Source organism: Acipenser ruthenus, chromosome 9, assembly GCF_902713425.1.
Source record: "Acipenser ruthenus chromosome 9, fAciRut3.2 maternal haplotype, whole genome shotgun sequence".
NCBI classification, from domain to species: Eukaryota; Metazoa; Chordata; class Actinopteri; order Acipenseriformes; family Acipenseridae; genus Acipenser; species Acipenser ruthenus.
In genome coordinates, this window is record NC_081197.1 from 3,353,731 (window position 1) to 3,366,265 (window position 12,535).

Genomic DNA, 12,535 nt, shown 5'->3' on the forward strand with positions numbered 1-12,535 from the left:
GCATTAATTTATGGTTACACTCTCTGAACTACCTCTGTGGGTGGCTCTCAAAACTTGTGAAGCAAGGAAACATGAACCAAAAAGAGAAACATCACTGTTTCTTAATACAAAATAAACAGTAGTCTCCAGTGAACTTATACACGTGTATGTACTTATAATATTAATCAGACCTAAAGTTAACTGGAAGGTTAAACCTGACACAGCTCACAGTTTGCATTTGTGTGAAAGAGCCCCACTTGGTAAAGCTGGAAAAAAAAACCTTCAGAAAATTGGTCAAAAGTAATTCTCCAGACCTGGCCGAGAGAAAATGGGAATGGTATAATGGGTTGAATATTTAACGTCTTGTCATGGTGCTTCAGAAGCAAATGTCAGACATTACAGGAACAGTCTCAGTTATCTAATGAGGGTCAATTCATGTCATGTCTACCAGACACAATGGTGGTGTTTCAGACGCCATCTCAAATGCTTTTAAACTTTCAGCATTTAAGTGGCAAGCTTTTGGAATGATTACATGCAGAAATACTACATCAGAGGTTTGAATAATAACAATAACAGACATTACTTTATCAAGAGAAGTGACTCAAATTGCTAAAGCTACAAGACATTTAAATATGCCTGCATGGCTGCTGCTTCACTATTGGTTTATATTTTGTTAATATATTGGTTCATATCCTTTTGTATGTGTGTATGTGTATGGGGGAGGGTAAGCACAGCAGGCGAGTGTCTTAACCACTGTGCAAAAGAGCCGGGCTCCTCTGCATTCATGGTTATAGAACTTTTAACCTCCTCTCATTTCCTCGACATTTCTCATGAGTCCGTAACTGCAGTGCATCACACAACACTGCCTGCTACAAGTGTGCTGTTCACAGCTAACAGAAGACAAGCTCTCAATGGCCTCACGGTTTTCATGGTCACAGTGAAATAAAATGTTTTTTCTTCCCAATTGGGAATCCCTCCCTGTCTATGTCAACCCAAAAACATCAACACAACATGGAAACATGCTTATAAGATTTGCTTCCTACTTCATTTTTCATATCTGTTTTTAATCTAGCTCATATATTATGAGGTTTGCAAACAAAACAGCGTGTTCTTTGCTATCTGTGTGCTCAGTATGGAGGGCTGTGGAAATTGGTGTCGTTGAAAATTATAATTGGACAAAGCCTTTAACAACACTGATATTGAAAGCATCGCCAGCGTAGTAAATTATCTTCTTTGACGTAATCCTTGTAACATGTTACGGCAATGCAACACACTCTATAAGTCAAAGCTACCACTGGCATCATTGAATACTGTATTCTTTAGTTAATTGGTATGTGTAACACTGTATTAGGCAATGATTTTGAATCAGACAAACAGCACTTTTAAGATAAAAATAAATAAATAAAAAATTAAGCCGGTATATTTTACTGAATATTTATCAGGACAAGCTATCAATTTTGAAATATGATTTGTCCACATTACCAGGTGAGATGAAAGCTAGAAATCAATCAGAATAATAACATGCAAACATGTTTAATCATCCAGCTCTTACAAGAGATAAGAACACAAAAAGATTGGATTATTTACGGGCTAGCCTGCCTGGGAAGTATCATAAAAACTGTGAGTGTAACTAATTTAGTTCACACTAACAAACAGAAAAATAACACAACGACTGTATGGATGTTACTTTAAACCAAAGGAATTCCTTTCTAGGATGTGTCAATCACTCCCTTCCTTTTTCTAATGGGGGGCATCTGTTCCATGATAAAGATGGTCCCTAGATGACAGATGTAAATAAGGACTGCCCAAACTAAAAGCCTGCTACTGTTGAAATATATTACTGTTAATATATTTCAGTATTTTCCATATCACTTATTTATAAATGTATGTGGTGTATTGCATCCACTTGTGTTTATAACCCACTAATTGCATTGCCTACCACATCTGTGCTTTTCTATTCTGAAATTGATAAGCACTAATAGCCTTACTGTACACATACTGCCTAATTTTCTTCACAAATCCATTTGGGAAACTTTACATTTTTCCAGAGCTATAATCCCTGATAAGATAAGCGCTTCAATATATATTACATGACATTCAAACAGAATGCATTATTAATGGTCCAATTATAGTGAATAATTTGCTTATGAGAAACTGCTCCCTATCTGTGTGGTCTTCTTGATCCCTAGAAGATACATTCCTTCCCTTGGCAGCTTAAGCTTTATACTGTGGCAATATCTCTACAAGTGCAAATGAATGCAAATTGGATGCTGTGTTATAATAAATGGGATTTCAGTTACACTATAGAAAATGTTAGTGTACAAGTGTCTGTATTGTTTAGCTAGGTTATACTACACTGTATAGATGCAGCGTATTTGTAGATTAAAGACAAAGACCTTGTTCAAAATTCATTTCTATGAAACAAAAAATAAATAAGGAACACAAAAGATAACAGATGAATAAAACATTTCAGCAACGCTTTACATTGTGTCTCTAATTACTGTGTATTTACATAGTAGTTACTTAGTAAATATATGTGTACTAACACATAATTACAATGTTGTTATGCATAGTTACAATGTACTTAATGTGTAAATCTTTTTCCCTTTTCTGTGTACTTAAATGTGTACCTAAATATATCATGCAAAATGATTTACACTGTAAATGCATTGTAACTATGCGTAATAACACTGTACTACTAAGTAACTACTATGTAAATACACAGCAATTAGAGACAATTCATGTAAAGTGGTACCACATTTCATCCTTCGCTTGACTTTATGAGGAATTATCTGTAAGCTGTGAATCCAACATGTTTGTTCCTTTTTATTTATTTTTGTATCTATATTTTTGTATTTTTTGAACCAATCCACTTTGACCTTTCACCCTTGTACATATGCAGAGCAGCTTTAAAAGCAGTGATAAACAAGCATATTAATAAATATGAGTAGCTGAAATGGCCGTGCTGTGAGCTTTGTGAAAATGAGATCATGTACATAATGATTGAGGACATCGATCCAGTTATTGCTGCTGGCAGCCTGCTATTACAAATGAGTTTTTATTAATGGTTAGTCATCAGTAATCGCAAGGCCATGAATCAGTTCCTGCAGTTTTAAAAGATTTGGGTTCGGGGGCCAAAAAATTAGGGTGAAATATAGCAACAGAGCGGCCAAGTCACAAAGAGCTCCTGCAATTCATTTTTTAAATATGGTAAACAAACAAGAAACAGATATCCATCTCTGCAAGAGGAGGTATCAGGACCTGCCTCAATCATCAGATATTGAAGACTGCTCATTTATACAAACAAGAAACCGATATCCATCTCTACAAAAGGAGGTACCAGGACCTGCCTCAATCATCAGATATTGAAGACTGCTCATTTATACAAACAAGAAACAGATATCCATCTCTACAAGATGAGGTATCGGGACCTGCCTCAATCATCAGATATTGAAGACTGCTCATTTATACAAACAAGGGACAGATATCCATCTCTACAAGAGGAGGTATCAGGACCTGCCTCATTCATCAGATATTGAAGACTGCTCATTTATACAAACAAGGAACAGATATCCATCTCTACAAAAGGAGGTATCAGGACCTGCCTCAATCATCAGATATTGAAGACTGCTCATTTATACAAACAAGAAACAGATATCCATCTCTACAAGAGGAGGTATCAGGGCCTGCCTCAATCATCAGATATTGAAGACTGCTCATTTATACAAACAAGGAACAGATATCCATCTCTACAAGAGGAGGTATCAGGACCTGCCTCAATCATCAGATATTGAAGACTGCTCATTTATACAAACAAAAAAACGATATCCATCTCTACAAAAGGAGGTATCAGGACCTGCCTCAATCATCAGATATTGAAGACTGCTCATTTATACAAACAAGGGACAGATATCCATCTCTACGAGAGGAGGTATCAGGACCTGCCTCAATCATCAGATATTAAAGACTGCTCATTTATACAAACAAGAAACCGATATCCATCTCTACAAAAGGAGGTATCAGGACCTGCCTCATTCATCAGATATTGAAGACTGCTCATTTATACAAACAAGGGACAGATATCCATCTCTACGAGAGGAGGTATCAGGGCCTGCCTCAATCATCAGATATTGAAGACTGCTCATTTATACAAACAAGAAACAGATATCCATTTCTGCAAGAGGAGGTATCAGGACCTGCCTCAATCATCAGATATTGAAGACTGCTCATTTATACAAACAAGAAACAGATATCCATCTCTACAAGAGGAGGTATCAGGGCCTGCCTCAATCATCAGATATTGAAGACTGCTCATTTATACAAACAAGGAACAGATATCCATCTCTACAAGAGGAGGTATCAGGACCTGCCTCAATCATCAGATATTGAAGACTGCTCATTTATACAAACAAGAAACAGATATCCATCTCTACAAGAGGAGGTATCAGGACATGCCTCAATCATCAGATATTGAAGACTGCTCATTTATACAAACAAGGAACAGATATCCATCTCTACGAGAGGAGGTATCAGGGCCTGCCTCAATCATCAGATATTGAAGACTGCTCATTTATACAAACAAGAAACCGATATCCATCTCTACAAGAGGAGGTATCAGGACCTGCCTCATTCATCAGATATTGAAGACTGCTCATTTATACAAACAAGGGACAGATATCCATCTCTACAAGAGGAGGTATCAGGACCTGCCTCAATCATCAGATATTGAAGACTGCTCATTTATACAAACAAGGGACAGATATCCATCTCTGCAAGAGGAGGTATCAGGACCTGCCTCAATCATCAGATATTAAAGACTGCTCATTTATACAAACAAGAAACAGATATCCATCTCTACAAGAGGAGGTACCAGGGCCTGCCTCAATCATCAGATATTGAAGACTGCTCATTTATACAAACAAGGGACAGATATCCATCTCTACAAGAGGAGGTACCAGGACCTGCCTCAATCATCAGATTTTGAAGACTGCTCATTTATACAAACAAGGGACAGATATCCATCTCTGCAAGAGGAGGTATCAGGACCTGCCTCAATCATCAGATATTGAAGACTGCTCATTTATACAAACAAGAAAATGTCACAAATGAATCGAAAACATGTCTTCCCTTGCACAAGGTGCGATCACCTTTTTTAAGTGAAAGGTGTATGCGGCAGAGATAGATGTCTTATTTATTTGAAGTCTTCCCACTGATGATGGGAATGGGAATGTAGAGATGGAAGCCCTGCTAACAAGATTTAAGTTTTTGCAGGTATCAGGCTTTTAAAGACACACCTGTGGTGGCTTTGACAGACTCACTGAGAGCAGAAACTGACCCAGGACTGTGACAGCTGCTGGAAGCAGGCTGATCATTGGGATGCAAATTGAACATTTGAGAAACTGCACGTGTGTTAAAATGATATTGTCTTTTCAGTGACACTTTATCAAAGACTGACTGTTAATAACTGCTTTTCATTCAGCTTTAGTAGTTAACTTATATTAACAAATTAAAAAAATTATACAAATAAAACATCCTTTTTTTAAAGGTTTTTCTTATGAATACACTTTGACACTGTTGACTATAGACAATTGTGTTTGCTTGTTTTTATCATGCGTCACCATCCTTGCCTATGCTTTCATTGCACTTTTTAAAATGTTTTTACCTTCATATATAACTTTTATAAGCATTGGAATTGGACAGTGAATGATTAAAAACCCTTCCTTTCATCGCCTGGGTACAGTATTGGATCTGATAGTGTTACACATGGGCTGTTACTCTAGATAAATACACAGGAGATATAAATTGCCGATTGCATTTCACTGCAAGCAACAGGATGAATGTTGGGGGAGAGGTACATTGGGAGATCTCATCCAATATATGTCAGGCTCTTACTCGCCCACCAGGGGATTGTGAGAAGTGTTCATTCCTACATGAACGCATTCTTTATATATGTGATCAATATAATTTGTTACAAAGGAACATGGATGAATACAGGTAAATAAATCCACATGAATTAACAGGGTTGAATTCAAAATGAATGACTTCAGAACTCAGAGGAAGTGCTTAAGATATTTAGGTGTTATTCCTGTTATGAATTTGTGGCCCTTATTTTAAAGTGTTGCCGATTTGTAATAGTAAATCCATAACGGTGATTGGTTGATTTCTCATCCGTGATTCGTAATTAACATACTGCTGCTGCTGCAATATCTTTAAAAATGCTAAACATTCATCACACTGGTAAAGGGGCCCTGATTGATTCTCTGCACAATGTTAGACCCCAGGGAGTTGGGAGAGAGAATGGAAAGACCCAGTGGGGTTCAGGAGATTGTTAGAGGCTCATATAAGATGAATTAGTACCGCAGGGCTGTATTCAATGACATATCAACAGGGTGCGTGACAAACGCTGTGCAAATCCATTGAAGGTCTGAGGTTTGCTGTTTTGTTGTTTTCCACAGGGCAGCCCTAAGGAACTGGGGCATTTCCCTTAAGTGCTTTATGATATGCATTTGTTTCAAAGTGTACCAGCAATGTGTGTTATTTCATTCCACTGAGACTTAGAACCTCACTTCAACTTTCCCATCAAGGACAAATCATCCCCGAATGGCAAATACATTCTAATTGCACGTAACCTTGGGTAACAAACAAGTATGCTATGCATGGTAATGTAGGGATTGGTTTCCAGCATGACAATATTCCCACTTTATTTTATTCTCCACTAAAGCAAAAGTCTAACTTGAACAAAAAAGTTACATATACGGAAAAGGGTGTGAAATAAAATCCTTGCCATCACGTCAAGGTGTTATTGCAGTAACTGCTTTATATAGCCGCTGTTCTGTCGTCAAGACAATCTGGTCAGAGGTGCAAAGTGGCTATGCATCAGCAGCATTGGATCCATAACAATTAAACAAGGCCTACTGCTTCCTTAATATCTACTGAGACCCTGAGAGTAGAAGCACCAGGCACGACAAGCAACTTCAAATCACAGTAATCAGGTTTTATTATTAACATGCAGGTACAATTATACAGAGAAATGCACTACTACTGGCGTATATGAACTAGCCCTTATACAGAGAAACAGATAATCTAAATGCTTAGCTGCTAGAATCTGGACAGTTGGCGATGTCAGCTATGTTTCCTCTTTTCCAACTGTGCTGAGTTTAACAGTGTAACAATACATGTAACCCACATATTGTGAACCCCCACCCCAGCCCATACATTCCTCGATAAGCCCCCCCCCTTTTAGAAATCCCCCCTAGCAACCCTATTTAGACAAGAAAGGGGCCCCTCTGCCTAGCAACACACATTCCTGTTCAGAAGGCCCTCTGCCTAGATTCCTATCGAATTGCCCTTGTAATTGAGAGAGAGAGACAATATATTTCTGATATGAACTATGAATTCCTTCACACTCAACAGAGCTCAATTTTGAAATATTAAAAGCAACTTAATAAGTTCAATGCCCATCGTTTTGACTAGAATTCTTTCTCAATTTGGAAGGCATCACAAACGTTTTATTTCTCACAGAAGTATGCCTTTGCCTTGGGCCCCCGACGACTGAGAGTGTGAGGCTCAGGGCCTAGTCCCTGCAGCAAAGGAAATGGATCAAAAGTGCGGTGACAAGATGAAATGGCTTCCTCCTGGTCAAAGTGAAAAACAAAACTCTGGAAAACTTTAGCAAAATTACTTTTAAGAATACTATTATATGATTATGAGAGGCACAAGAATAGAATAGAAAATATAATAATTTGCATCCTTCTTTAATTATAAGGCATTGTACATTCTGATAGAAAACTGCAATTTAATCTTTTAAAAAGGTCTCTCCTATACTAAGTTCCTGCCGCAATAAAATATTTATTCAACAGAATAGATGATAATAACTGGCAATGAAATACCCTGAGTCGGGGTCATCACTATAATCCATCAAATATATGTTGATGATGTGGTTAAAACTGCTGATGAAGTGCTCCAGATATAAGCAGTGCATTGACCTTTGCAAAAGGTCTTCATGGCTGTTTCATTTAAATCATTGCATGTTTCAGTGTCTGAATCCTGTGAAATAACATTTCTATTATGGCAAACACAGTGTGACATAGCTGACAGAATTATTAACAGGCATTATACTGAGTTAACATTTTATTTTATTGCAGACCATGTTAATTACACCATATGTTTTGGAAATGATTTCTGGGTAAAAGTTAGCATGTGTCTCTGATTGCACTGTAATTACACTGTGAGTATACATGTTATTACATACAGTTGTAATTATATTGTAACACATTATTTAATTGTAGTTTGTGTAATGAATATGTTGTTACAGTGTAATTAAGAGATGCTTAAAGGGGAGCACAACAGACGAAATCTAAATGGTGGAAATGACAAATGAGTGCTTCCTAACGCAATTTGTCAAGGCACTGACTAGAGGAGAGGCATGCCTTGATTTAGTTATTCTGACTAACAAATTCAGAATAACTAAAACAGAGGTCAGAGAACCATTGGCAAACTCAGACCACAACATAGTCTCATTTAAAGTGCTTTTTAAAACCCCAAAAGTAATGACTAAAGCTAAGATTTACAATTTTAGCAAGGCAAACTATGAAGGTATGAAACAAAGACTGACAGAAGTGGATTGGAGTAAAATAGAGAAAACATCCACAGAAAAAGGATGGCTGTTTTTAGAAAATGTAGTACTAGAGGCACAAAACAATTACATCCCAAAGGTAGACAAATCTAAATCTAAAACAAAATGGCCAAAATGGCTTAATAGATCAATTAAAAAACATATTCAAAGAAAAAAGGCACTTTACAGAGCATTTAAAAGTGACTAAGAACAAAGTACACATAAAGTGTACTTGGAACTGCAAACGCAAGTCAAAAAGGAAGTTAGAAAGGCCAAGAGAGAGATAGAAATGAACATTGCTAAGGGGGCTAAAACCAATTCCAAAAAGTTTTTCCAAACCAAGCTATAAAAAGGCCAACAAGATGCTAAGATATATAGTGAAAGGTGTTGAATTTAAATCAAGGGAAGTAATGTTAAAACTTTACAATACATAAATAAGACATCATCTAGAATAGTGTGTTAAGTTCTGGTCACCTCGCTACAAAAATGATATTGCTGCTCTAGAAAAAGTGCAAAGAAGAGCAACCAGAATTATTCTGGGTTTAAAAGGCATGCCATATGCAGAGAGGCTAAAATAATTGAATCTATTCAGTCTTGAACAAAGAAGACTACGCAGCGATCTGATTCAAGCATTCAAAATTCTAAAAGGTATTGACAATGTCGACCCAAGGGACTTTTTCGACCTAAAAAAAGAAACAAGGACCAGGGATCACAAATGGAGATTAGATAAAGGGGGATTCAGAACAGAAAATAGGAGACACTTTTTTACACAGAGAATCGTGGGCATCTGGAACCAACTCCCCAGTAATGTTGTTGAAGCTGACACCCTGGGATCCTTCAAGAAGCTGCTTGACGAGATTCTGGGATCAATAAGCTACTAACAACCAAAACGAGCAAGATGGGCCGAATGGCCTCCTCTCGTTTGTAAACTTTCTTATGTTCTTATGAAAGTAAGGTACTCCGTTTCTATGGATTCATTGGGTGGGAGGGCCTCAGTCAAGATGCTTAAAGTCATGGGGGAGGGGCCTTGAGCCCAGAAAGCTTGGGAACCCCTGGGTTATATAACAGTGCATGTCTCAATACAATTAGTTACAGGAACATATAACACATATCTAAGAACAAGAAGCCTAAGAGCATTCAGAAGAATGCAAAGCTATGTAAAGTATCAGGCAGGAAACAAGCTGACAGTGGACAAGGAGGCAACTCCCACAATGATGTCAACTTTCAATGAGTGCAGAGGCAACCCCTGAGGCTAGTTCCATTTTTCAGGTTCTTTTGCAACAGGCGGCTTACTGACCTCCAGTGGAAATACATTTTTAATTATGTGTGCATCTTTCATGTAGAGAAATGTGAGGCCAACATTGATGCCGATCCATATTAGGGAAGATTCCTGATCTCTGTGTGCTTTAATTGCAGAGTATTTGGCTCCATTACCGTTGAGCTCTTTGAATTAGACAGCAATAGAACATTAAACAAAGTATTATAACTTGGTTCTCTTTCAAAGTGAAACAATGATTTAACTCAATATACTAATTGATGTACCAGGCTCTTTCATAATTTATTATTAGTACTTGAACTACACAGTGCAAGACAGAGAAATCATTAAATTTTAATAAGACGGGTATTGGTGTCTTCCAGAAAATATTGCACAGTGACGATGTCCTGTGCTTGATGTTTCAATATTTTATAAAGTGCCTGCACTAATCTGGGTGACGGATGGCAGTACATTCCCTTTTGTAATACTGTAATAGTTGGCTGAAAGAGTTAAATACTCATTGGGCGCCTGGCCGGTAGGGTCCGCTGTAGCACAATGAGGAGAAACAGTCCCTTCTGGTTTTGCCTCCCTAACCCACGAGAGCACCAGAGCCAATGTGACGCTCCCACCAAAGACTGATGACTTCACTCAGCCAGGATGAGAACCTGCGATTCCCTGCCTATATGACTCACCCTGCACACCACGTGCCCGTGCTTTTACCAGGTGAGCCACTCGGGGACCCCCTGTTCAGAAGATCTTTTATATACCCTATATCACTGTGGTCCTGGTTTTAATGTTCTGTATGCAGAGAAATCCTGTGAGTGAAAACACAAAACTGACATGACCACACATCAGTGACCTCAAGGATTGAGGGTGTTATCTGCAAAACATATAGAATTGGGGTACACTTTAAAATAAGGGTCGGCATTGCAATATGATTATGTATGAAATAGCATATTTCCTATTGAACTGATCTGTAAGCATCTAATTAGGGTACATTCAATACATGCATTGGTGGTGATTTTAAATATTGTGCTTATATGTGACTAATTCATATTTTGGGAGCACAGCAAGTTTGAATTATTGTTTACACCATTTGAATGTAAGTGTAAATCATTCATTTGTAATAACATTTGAATCACAGACTCTTGATTCTGTAGAGCTACAGCTTCCGAGCATAGAAACGTATAACACAGGGCTTTAACCTTGTGTCTCCTTCAATCACCATGATTAGTGGACATGCTATGAGATTAAACACAGTTAATAAAATAGGCCATGGGGGGTTGTGAGAATAGATTTCTGTACCAAAAATAAACCAAGAAGAAAAACAAATCTGACTAGGACATCAGTTGATCTTTCTGAGCTGGGTCTGAGCCAGAAGACTTCAAGCACATCTTTTTTGCTGACGTAACCCGGGTGACATGGGGAGAAAAAAACTATGCAACATCAGCCTGGGTTCCAGCGAGCCGTATTCGCTTGAATGGAAAGCAACTAAAAATAGCACCAGGCAATGGAGTTAAATAAATCACTGTCACAGTGCCTGGGCACCTGCAAATGGAGCCACAGATTCATCTTTTCTTCTTGTCAGTGACGTGCCGGCTATACGCTGTACTGTATGTAACTGTGTGAATGTGCACTGGCTAATTACATGACGCTAAAAGTACTGAATGGAAGATTTGTACTTTCCGTGTTGATCTGATATAAAACACGCCTGGTTAATAATTGGATTCAAATACATTAATTCAACAGAATAAAAAACAAAAGGGACTTCAGTATCTATTTTGTTCATTTTTTTCTAGATGAGAATGCCTTGTGCTTTGACGTATAATTGATTTTGCAAAACCATATATGAATCATAATAATCTTAAAAGGAAATTACACTGGTAAAAGAGAAATAAAAAAAAGGAAATTACACACAGATGCTTCTTTCTGACTGTTTTGTCCAAATGTGTCCCAAAATCTCTTTTCAAATCAAACAACTCCCCCTAATTGCATTTGTCTGCTTTGAAGAGGATCCTCTCTCCTCTCGCCGCCCCCTCAGGTGTGTTTGCCTCATGGCAGTCCATGTCCTTGTTGGGTCTCATTGCTCAATTGTCATTTCGGCTCGTGATGTGAGTGGACGTCCCCGCAGGAAGAGAGGTCAGAGCATCATGTGCATTTATCACGAGTCAGAGTTTTGAAATATCACAGTACAGTACCTTCATCAGCTAAGAGTCTGATACACTCGCAACCTGGTAACTGTGAGCAACATATTGTCAAGATTGCCCTTGAATGTCTGGAGTGTGTTCTTGGACTGACAGCATCATATTGTATGTGTAAACTAGCCTTGGCTGCATGAACTTACAGGGTCTAGAGACTCTACGGACTAAGATATAGAGATATACAGGTGGGTTCCCTGACACTGCCAGATATGTTCACCATGTAGAGAGAGACAGACAGAATGAATAGAATTGCACCTCAGTGCTGTAGCTTATTTGAACTATTTAAAAGCCACCTTGTGCTTTTTTTCTTCTTACACATTCTCAAGTGTTTTTGTCAAAGGGCACAAACGCTTCCTTCTCGATGCTGATATACTCTGTGGGGCCCTGCCTCTGTGTTGTCTGGAAGACTAGCTGTTTCATGTACTGTGCTGAGTGGATGTTTTGCTGCTAGTGAATTTCGCTGCTTGTGAACTTATTGTAAGTCAG